This window comes from Hydra vulgaris, chromosome 15, assembly GCF_038396675.1.
Source record: "Hydra vulgaris chromosome 15, alternate assembly HydraT2T_AEP".
Taxonomy (NCBI): Eukaryota; Metazoa; Cnidaria; class Hydrozoa; order Anthoathecata; family Hydridae; genus Hydra; species Hydra vulgaris.
Window position 1 is genome coordinate 4167758 of NC_088934.1, and position 11016 is coordinate 4178773.

Sequence of the window (11016 nt, forward strand, 5' to 3'; positions counted from 1 at the left end):
TGTATCTATGTATGTATGTATGTATGTATGTATGTATGTATGTATGTATGTATGTATGTATGTATGTATGTATAGTAAACTAAAAGAATGAGTATTATACTATAAAAAAGTGTTATAATTAAGTAATGAAAGAAAACCATTTTAAAGTATAAAATAAAGCAATTGTTTTTAAAGCGATTTAGATTCAGCTTATATTATTAATAAAGTACAAGCTATGAAAATACATTATATAATAGTAGTATAAACCATGCCAGGTTGGAATATTATGTATTACATTAAACCATTATTTGTTGTTATATTATAATGTAACCTTTTCTGAACTACGAGGTTTCTTATCATTTGTTAATGCAGGGCCGACGACACTGGTTTCGAAGTGACATAATCATCAATTTTTAAAAATGTTCTCTATATATAGAATTTAAAAAAGAAAAAAAGAAAGTACCATTAGCCACCCCACCCTCCGTGTCGTCGGCTCTGTAATGAACTCAAATAAACTTATAACTGTACTTAAAAATGATAAGGAAACTGACGTTAGTTAAAAAGTTAAAGATGGAAAATTTTATAAGATAGCACATGCGCAAACGCAAAGCCTTTATGTTATCAAACATGGTTTAAGCACAAGATCGGCAAAGTTATCCGATCGTAAAACATGGATGGCCAACCATTGGTTGATGACCGGCATCATTGGCGAGGTGGTGCCGGTCATCAACCAATGAATCCAAAAAATGCGAAATCTGCCCCCCAGTAAACTTGCGCGGCAGATTCCGCATTTTTTGGTCTTTGAGATTGCAAACTTCAAACACGGAGCAAACTCCAAACAATCATATGTTTATATTTATGTAAAATAAGGATGTTTTGCAAAAAATTGCATTGATTAAAGCCTGGAAACAAAAAATCCCCCAAATTTTCTTCCCCTGCCCCAAACGTGAGAGCAACAAGTTAATAAAATATTTTTTGTACTTTTCTCAATAAGACTTTATCACTAAATATCTCAATAAATCACTATCACTAAATATCTCAATAAGACTTTATCACTAAATTTTAAGTTTTGTTGTGTTATCTCTTCGCGTTCAAAAACTATAACCATTTAAAATTTGTAACCCCTAAAATTAAGAGGGTTCAAATTTATATGGTCATAATTTTTCAACGCTGACGTATATATATATATATATATATATATATATATATATATATATATATATATATATATATATATATATATATATATATATATATATATATATATATATATATATATATACACTGAGGCATATTCGTTTAGACGCATCAGTTTTTTTCTCTTTGTCTTAATTTTTTCTATGAATTGTCAACTGATATGCATGCAAGTTATTATCAAAATAATTGTTGTGTTGTGGGCTAATAAAAATCACAAAGAAATTTTTTCTATGTGTCTTTATTAACATGAGAGTATGTTTGATATACAAAAGTACATTTTTTAATTGGAATATATCTATAGACGCAGTCATATTTTTGACAATAAAAGATGGAAACTAGTAATGCGTATGTCCTCCATTACACTGGATCACCTCAAAAATTCTGCCTTTCATTGACTCCACAAGTCGTTGAAGTGTAGTTTGATCCAACTCGGACCATGCTTCAAGGATTTTACACTTTAACTCAGTAACAGTTTTAAATTGGTGTCCGGCTGCTTTAGCATCATAAACTTTTCTTGATAGCATTCCCCACACGTTCTTGATTGGATTTAAGTCCGGGCTACAAGCTGGCCATTCGAGAACCAGGATGTTGTGGTCTTTACACCATTTCATAGAATGCCTAGGTGTGTGAATTGCAGCATTATCTTGCTGAAACATGGCATTATCGTCCATGTTTTCATACATATAAGTTATGAGAACATCATCCAACATTTCTGTATACTTTATCGAGTTCATTTTAGGTAAACCACAACACAGAGTCAATTTTCCTGAATAAGAAAATCCACCCCAAACCATTAAACTTCCTCCTCCATAATTTCGTTTTATTTGTGGGTCATTTATTCCTCTTAGATCATGCCAATAACAACTGTAAGAATCCGGACCATCTAAATTGAACTTTTTTTCATCTGAAAATATTACGTTTTGCCACTCATGAGTCCAATGCATATGGTTTTTAGCAAACTGTAATCTAGCAATTTTATGTTGTTTTTTAACATTGGTTTTTGGTGTGGTTTCTTCCACTTTACGTTTGGTGTTGTACATAGAATATGTGCAACATGTTTATTGGTGACAGGCAATAATAATTTATCCTTTATTTGTGTTGCATTCAATTTATTTTTGGTTGCTTCGAAGCGAATTCAATTAATTTGCCGATTTGTTTATACTTTGTTGCCGTTTGTTGCTTTTTTTACACCGTAATTGTCACCTTTTGCAATGTAGTTTCGTACAACATGGTCAGATCTTCCAATTTTTCTTGCTATTTCACGTATAGAAAGTGCTGGTAAGATTTCTGAGCCACGATATAAATTAATTTGTATTTTTTCAGCATCTGTCAAATTCTTTCCTTTAGGCATTTCGTAAAATGCAATAAAAACGATCATGGCAGAGCAAAAGATCAAATTACACTAAAATTTATCAATTTATTTGTGTAAAAGTGATTAAAAATCAATAATTACCGTTATTAACCTGATTGCGTCTATAGATATATTCCAATTAAAAAATGTGCTTTTGTATATCAAACATACTCTCATGTTAATAAAGACACATAGAAAAATTTTTTTTGTGGTTTATATTAGCCCACAACACAACAATTATTTTGATAGTATCTTGCATGCATATCAGTTGACAATTCATAGAAAAAAATTAAGATAAAGAGAAAAAAATTGATGCGTCTAAACGAATATGCCTTAGTGTATATATATATAAACATATTTTTCAAAAGGGGGGATTTAACGTAATTATTATTTGAGCTCATTTATTTTTATAGTTTTTTAGGAGAAACTTATTTTTGCGCCAACATTTAGAAATTAATTTCGATTTTTTGTTTAATAAGCATTCTTGGTTTGCATGTGTAATTATTTCAATTTTTTCTTGTAGACACACTTGAAGGCACACTTTTCATGGTACATTTTTAAAAAAATTAAGAAATGTACAATTATATACAAACAACATCTAACAATATAATAATCATCAGATATTCATAAATATAACAAGATATCGATTTATACTCATAGCTTTATATTTTAATCTAAAACTCATTTATAAAAATTAAATAAAAAAATACGAAATCTAATTTCCAACACCTCAAAACAAAACTATTTCTATTCGAGTTTTTACATGAACGCATTCAAGTGTGACGATTTTATATATTGTCATTCATAATTACCTAATTTTGATAAATATCAAAAGTATGCGGTTGGCCTCCGGTGCGTTTATGCGGTTCTGCCCCAGAACCTGGTTAAGGTTCTGCCCCAGAAGAGAGTTTTTAGAAAGAATACAGTTTCATAGCTTGCTTATTAGGATATGTTGATATCAAAAATGATTTTCACTTGATGGAACAACGTTGATAACACATATCTTTAACACTAAAATCAAATATTACTAAATCCTCAGAAGAAAGGTCTGGAAAAATATGATATAATTATAATACTTTTATCAAATTAAAAATTATTATGCACAACTTCTCAGAAACGCATCAGGCACTCTTTTGACATCAGCAAAACAAAGGAAAGTGTTTTACCAACGCGTGGTATGTTTTTGCCATAGTAGATAACATTTTTGTAAGGGAAATGTTAAAAAACAGTTGTGCCTCAATATGCAGTTATGCCCCCACTTCCCCTATATATAGAACTGATGATAAATGCACATCACTGTAAATTTATAAAGTTTTGTTGTGCTGTGTACATCAAACAACAGCCATTAATAACTTTTTGAAACATGATGTCTTATAGTATTTATTTATTAAAAGTACAAAAGTTTGAGCCGTTTTATAACATTTACTTATGTAAATATACTATTTAAAGCAGTTTTGGCGCAATAGCACATTGTATAATGCTATATGTATAATGTTATATATAATTCGTAATTTAAATTGCAAAAAACTTTATAATTTTATAAAATTTAACTTATTTTTAGCAGTGTTTTGAATAGAATTGCTATTATTTCTTAAATAGAAGTAAAAATATCCAAATATTACATCTAAAAGCAAAACTATTGTTGTTTCTTCTTTACCAAAAAAAATCATTAATTGATAAACGAAATGAAATAAAAGTTAAAACATATTTTATTATACATTTTTTACTCAATTTGTGAAATAGATTAGTAGTTAAACAGTTGCTTTGAAATATTCTTTAAAAAATTCATTAAAAACTTGCTTGTCGAGAATTATTTGTTAAAACTACAATTACGGAAAAAAGGAGCAAAATGTTTACATTATATTTACAACTAAATCATTTTCAGAAGTCCTTACGATGTTGTCACAGAGCACTGAGGATAAGCATTTTAACAGAAAGTTCACGCTATCAGAAGCTAGCGTTCTAACCACTGCGCCAAAACTGCTTTAAATAGTATATTAACTTAAGTAAATGGTTGGAGGATATTGGAGGAAAGTCTATCTATTTTCTTTAAGCATTGGGTCACAGCACAAGACATATCAAAAACTGTCTGCTAAAAAAAAATCCGTCGCAAAAACACTCATTAAATTCATGTTTAAAAAATAGGATGAATAATGTTTTAACTGATATTAAATATTAATGTTTATAGTAACAAATTTTTTTGTTAATGAATATAATTCATATTATGACCTTTTAAAGTAAAAAGTTTTCAAAGTTTCTAACTCAATGAGTTTCTAACTCAAAGTTTCTAAATCAATGAGTCAAAAATTTTCGTACCTACCTCTCGCCAAACCTCAATTTGATCAAATAATTCATCAGTTGTCATCACATATGCACGCTCAATTATTATCAACTATTTTGCAAAAATTTTTGATGCAATTCAAGGCAGAGCCCGTACAGTAAAGTACATCATACTTTCAAAATTTTTGATTTTTCATTTTTCATGGCAAAATTTTTAATATATAAATTAATATATAAATTTTTTGAATATAGCAGTTGTGACGCAGTGGCTGGAGTTCTGGCTCAGAACCAAGCGGCTCCTGGTTCGATATGATTTTTAAAAGTATTTCTTTTATTTTTTAAGGTCTAATAATAATAATTATAAAAATTGATTCGAATAACCCTAACAAGGCTGACAGGAATAATGTCGAAAAATGAATTTCGGAATAGTGTCGAATAAATTAAAAAGGCCTAATGTAACAAAATAAGGAATATTGTCACAAATGAATTTAATGAATAGGGTCGAAAATAAACAAGAATTTGATGAATAGTTTCGAAGACAAAAAAAAAGGAACAGTATCGCAAGTAGTAAAAGGAATAGTGTCGCAAATAGTAAAATCGGAATAGTGTCGAAAACATAAAAAAGGAATAGTGTCGCAAATAGTAAAAACGGAATAGTGTCGTAAGTAGTAAAATTGGAATAGTGTTGCAAATAGTAAAAAAAGAACAGTGTCGCAAATAGTAAAGACGGAATTGTTGTCGGAGAGAATAAGCGAAAAATAGGGTCAAACCCAAACAAAAATAGTATAATGCTGAAATTTGGCAGAGAGAAAGCGCACAGTCTTAAAGTGGACGTAAAAAAAAACCCAGCTGATTGCGCTACAGTAATATCCTCTAGAATCTTATAAACTTTATACGGTTGGATAGAAAATTTTATCTTGATCAATATTTATATAAGAACTATGACTTATAAGCAGTTAATTGAAAAATTATTAGTTTTTGCTGCGATATACGTTTGTCATATATATTATTGAAAACATTTAATTTATATAATTATTTTAATTTTATTTTTATTATGCCTATTGTTTCCAAGAAAAGGTAACTTAGATTCCGTTTTTTTGTTTTCGACACTATTCCTTAAACTCATTTGCGACACTATTCCTTTTTTTTGTTTTCAACACTATTCATTAAACTCCTTAGCAACATTATTCCTTTTTCTATTTTCAACACTATTCATTAAATTCATTTGTGACATTATTCCTTATTCTGTAATTCGACAATCAATCATGCGACAATTTATTAAAATAATTAATAAGTACAAATTTTTTATGGCAAATGGCTCAATGTTTTAATTGCAAAATTGGTTTCATTGTGAATGCGAAAGAATTTCTTAAAGTGCAGTTGAAAAAAATATGAGTTTTGGAGTTGTCATGATTGCTTCAAAGGATGTACAATGACGTAATAATTAAAAAAAATTTATACCAAAGCAAAAACTTTTTAAATGCAGTATTTGAGTACTTTTTGGGTAAAGATGTGCCAAAAAAGACTGCTTTTAATCACTATATGTTCTTGGTATACAAGAGCTCTAAAATAAATTGAGAGACTACACTAAAAGAAAAAAACACCGAATTTAATGTTTTAAAACTGAACATTTTTTACTCCAGGTTAAAAAAAGGTCTTTTCTATAGCTTAAATGTTGAGATTTTCTATATATATAGACTTTTAGAGTTTGTTGGCACCAAAGTCCAGCAATAGATAGTGATTATTAACTTTTGAAAGCGTCCTATCCCTGCTAGTCAAGCTATATCTGATATATATCCAGGTATATTTTATTTAATAATTGTTTTATAGCAAGGAAAAAATTAATATTAGGAAATATAAAGAATAAATAAAGATAAAAAAGAAGAAAATATGGGTTAGATTTTGTAAATGTTTGTTTTTCATGTTTCATAATTATGTAGTACCAAAATTATAATCATTAATTTAAAACTATAAAATAAGTTTGCAAGGATAGTTGGTTTCAATGCAGTATAATATAACAAAGAGTCCTTATTTTGTGGGTCATTACTTTATTGAAGATTTGCAAATAATAAGTTGTTAACATTAATCAATTTTCTGTTTTGTTTATAGAAAGGAAACCAATAAAGCTTCATCTGAACCTGCTTAGCACAAATGGCAAAAGCACCACTTCTAAAATGGTAAAGTGACTTTTTAAAGAGTAACTAAAAACTACACTTTTAAAAGAGTCTGATAAAAAAAAAGTTAAAGCAAAATAGGAAGATACTAATATTAAGAAATATTTTATGATTTAGGTTTTGTAGAATGGTAAAATCCTCAAACATATAATTATTAGATTTTTGGTATAGAGTTTTAAGGGAAATTATTATTTCAAACCTTTTCAAATTAAATTTTTGCCTAAAGCTTTCTTGGAAATGAATTTGTATAATAAAAAAAATTGCAACTTACCCTTAAGTACAAGCTTTTTGTTTGTTATTGAATGTTTTTCCTTCCAATTAAAAAAATTCTTTGTAGTTCCAAATTTGCTGTGTATCTTAGTTTTTGATTCAAAAGTTAAACACTAGGTTTTGGAGTTTAACTATCAATATCATTTCTAAGAACAAGCGACAAGAGGTCCATAGATTCTAAAATCAAAAAATACATACTAATTTTAATATACGTTAATTTATTTAAAGGAAATTTAAATATACAAAAAAATTTATCAAGTTAATGTTCATAAGTTGTAATTTAAAAAACACATAAGAACATATATAACACATAAAAAATATATGTATAGACAACAACACAACGAAAATATGGAAGAACATTAGAACTCATAAGTAATGATATAATATACTTATAATATAAGTAATGTTCAAAAAAGCTCAAAAGCTACTGAGAGTTAAATTTACCTAATTTATAGCTATTTTCAAAACTGTTAGAAAAATTTTTTTATAGTGCTTTATTAGAAACTCATGTGAAATGGTAAGAATGTAATTTTTTTATAGTTCTTTATTGGTTCTGAATGAAAACAGATAAAATTAAAAACTTATGTGAAATGGTAAGAATGTAATTCTATAAAAAATTTATTTAGACTTATAAGTCTAAATAAAGATTTCATAAAATTACACCTAAATTAACAATTTTCTAATATAAATATAATATAAATCATAATAACACTTTTTATTATTATTAAAATTCCTTCAAGTTTAAGGTATAAAATAAAGAATAAATATGAAACTAAGGCAAGAAAGATTTTGTGCAAGGCAAGAAACATTTTGTGCAATCTAGAGGAATAATTTACAGAATATTTTATTTTCAAAATTATTTTAAGCTCTTTTAATCACTAAAAATCACTATCTAAAAAAATATAGAAGCCTGTTCAAGTAAAACCTTTATCTTGATTCAACATCAATATCTGATTCAACATCTTTAAAAGGGTATTCTTTAGAACTTTCTTCAATACTCTCTAAAAATTAAAAAATTGCATCAGTGGTTCCAGTTTTTAAAAACTCTGGAGAACATGACCCCTCCAACTATCATCTAATTAATCTAAGAAATCTCAGGGCTCTATCCTGTTTAGTTTCTTATTTACATTTATGATCTTCTTGACAACCTTATATCTAAAGTGGCTTTATTTGCTGATGACTTAACTTTATACACCTGCCTTGACAAAAAGTATTCTTTTTTCAATCTTAGAACAGGGAGCCAATCTTGAATCTGATCTCACTAAAGCATATTCTGTAACAGAGACGGGCTTGTGAAATTTGACTCTAAAAAAACTTATTTATTGCAAACAACTATTGCAATACTATCAACATTCCATCATCATCAATAATTGATAAATAGCAACTTACTCACTGAGTCCTCTTCTTTACATTTTCTTGGATTATCACTCACAACTGGCCTATCATGAAAATCATATATACAATTGATTGTTATAATAGCATCTGTTAAGGTTGCTTCTCTTAAACAAGCTTGCCATTTTCTTACTCCTGATTCCAAAATTGCTTGACACAATTTTACATCTCTGTTTTGGGTTAAATACCATTCACACCATTTTTTTTTTGTATTAAATGACATTTTAATGGCAGTGGCTTCAACATTTAATGCAGTTAATAATTTTTGGTATGCACAAGACGGAGCAATTAGTACAATATTGTCGGCATATGCCAAAAGATTCAAAAAAGTTCCATTTATGTTAAATCCAATATGCGTGTTCAAAATATTAAAAATCAGTGTTCTGATATTAAATATGAACGAGAACTGTGAAAGAATTCCACCTTGCTGTACACCATTGCTTATGTTAAAGCTATCAGAGTTTACTTTCTGCCATCTGACAAACAGTTTGATTCTTGTACCAAGATGCAAGTAGACAGACAACATTTTTGGCAATACCCTGATCAATTAATTTAGAAAACAGTTTCCAATAATTATTGCTATCAAAAGCTTTGTTGAAATCTATAAAGCATGTGAATACATGGCTTCCTCTAGAAATATAGTATTCAACTATCTTTTTTAAATAATATGTACAAGACATTGTGGAATGATTTTTCTTGAAACCAAACTAAAAATCATCAGCATTCTCATTAAATTCGATTCTTTCTAATAAAATATGTTCAAGTATTTTAGAACAGGCAGGAAAGATTGTGATTGCTCGATAATTATTAAAATCTGTTAAGTCTCTAGTTTAAGAGTTTACTATAGGTGTTATCGTGGCTTAACAAAATGCTGATTGCAAATATCCATACAACAAGCATAAATTAAAAAAATACTTACAGAGAAAGTCTATGTTCTCCATATATAAATGATTCCATAAAGAAGTCATCTGGTCCAGCAGATTTTCTCTTTTTTTGCTTATGCAAAGTGATAGTAACATCTATAATAGTAACTCTAACAGGTATGTCTAGCAATCAAGAATGCACTTTCTGTTTAAAGTGTATTCTGAAAATATTTCTTCCACATAGTGGCGATGTCCTTGTCACCATTAACTCCACCAATACCAGCAACATGATTGGTTGCCTTTACATTACTAATTTTATACACACTGTTCCAAAACTTTAACAGATCACCATTATTAACATTCTCTGCACATCTGTTAGCTTTAACTACCTCAGTATGATTTTCACGGTGCCTAAAAGCAAGTTTAAATACTGCTTGAGTTTTTTTCATTCTTTCAAAGATAATTCCATGTTTAGGTTTTCCATCAATTACCCATTGCTTGAATCCATTCCTGGCTAACTCATGTTTATCTGCAACATAGTCATTCCATCTGGGAACATTAAATTCCAAATTTACATTTAAATGCCTATGAGGTATTACGTCAGCCACAGCAGATATATGGATACATTTTATAATGTTATTGTAAAAAAGATCAATTTCAGAAGCAATTCATGCAAGAAATACAGATACAATGCAAAAGTTGATTATCTTTTTGCGTAGCTAGTTTAATTTATTACTTTTTAAACCAGATTGCAAGTCTGAAAAAATACTATTTTAATAATGATTAAAATATTAACGAATTAGATAATATATAGCAAATTAGTTTCTATAAAGAAAACAAAAAAAATTAACTATAATCAATTCAAGTAATCTCTTAAAAGCAGAGCCATTAGAAAAGTTTAGAATATATTTGTGCGCTGTTTAAAGATGGCGATCGTAGTTTTGTGAAAAAAAATAAACCAATATAAATCTTGTGTTATTGTATCAAGAGAACAGAGCACAAAAAAACAGAGCATGGTGATGGTAGCAGTAAAAGATTTGACTGAAAAAGTAAAGATTCTAGAAAATAAGCTAGATGAAAAAGACGAAATTATTAAAAACCTAATATATAGAATTGAACATTTAGAACTTTTAGAAAGACAGAATAAAAATGTACAAACTTTAAATAATGTAGTTGTTGAAAGCGAAAAAGCATGGAACATCGTACCTGGAAAGAACATTAAGAAAACTAAAGAGCAAATTAACATCATCAATACTATTGCAAATGAAACAGCAGAACAAATGAAAAAAGAAAATAACATACTAATTTACGGAATAACCCAATGTAATAATGATGATATTTTAGAGAAAAAAATAGTTTGACCATAATGAAATAAACACAATTATGTCTAAAATTAATACAGAAGATATAAAGATAAAAAAATTGACACATTAAAGATCTAAAATAGAAGGTAAATCAGCACCAATAATTCTTGAATTAGAAAGTAAAGCCTGCAGAAATTTAATGAAAA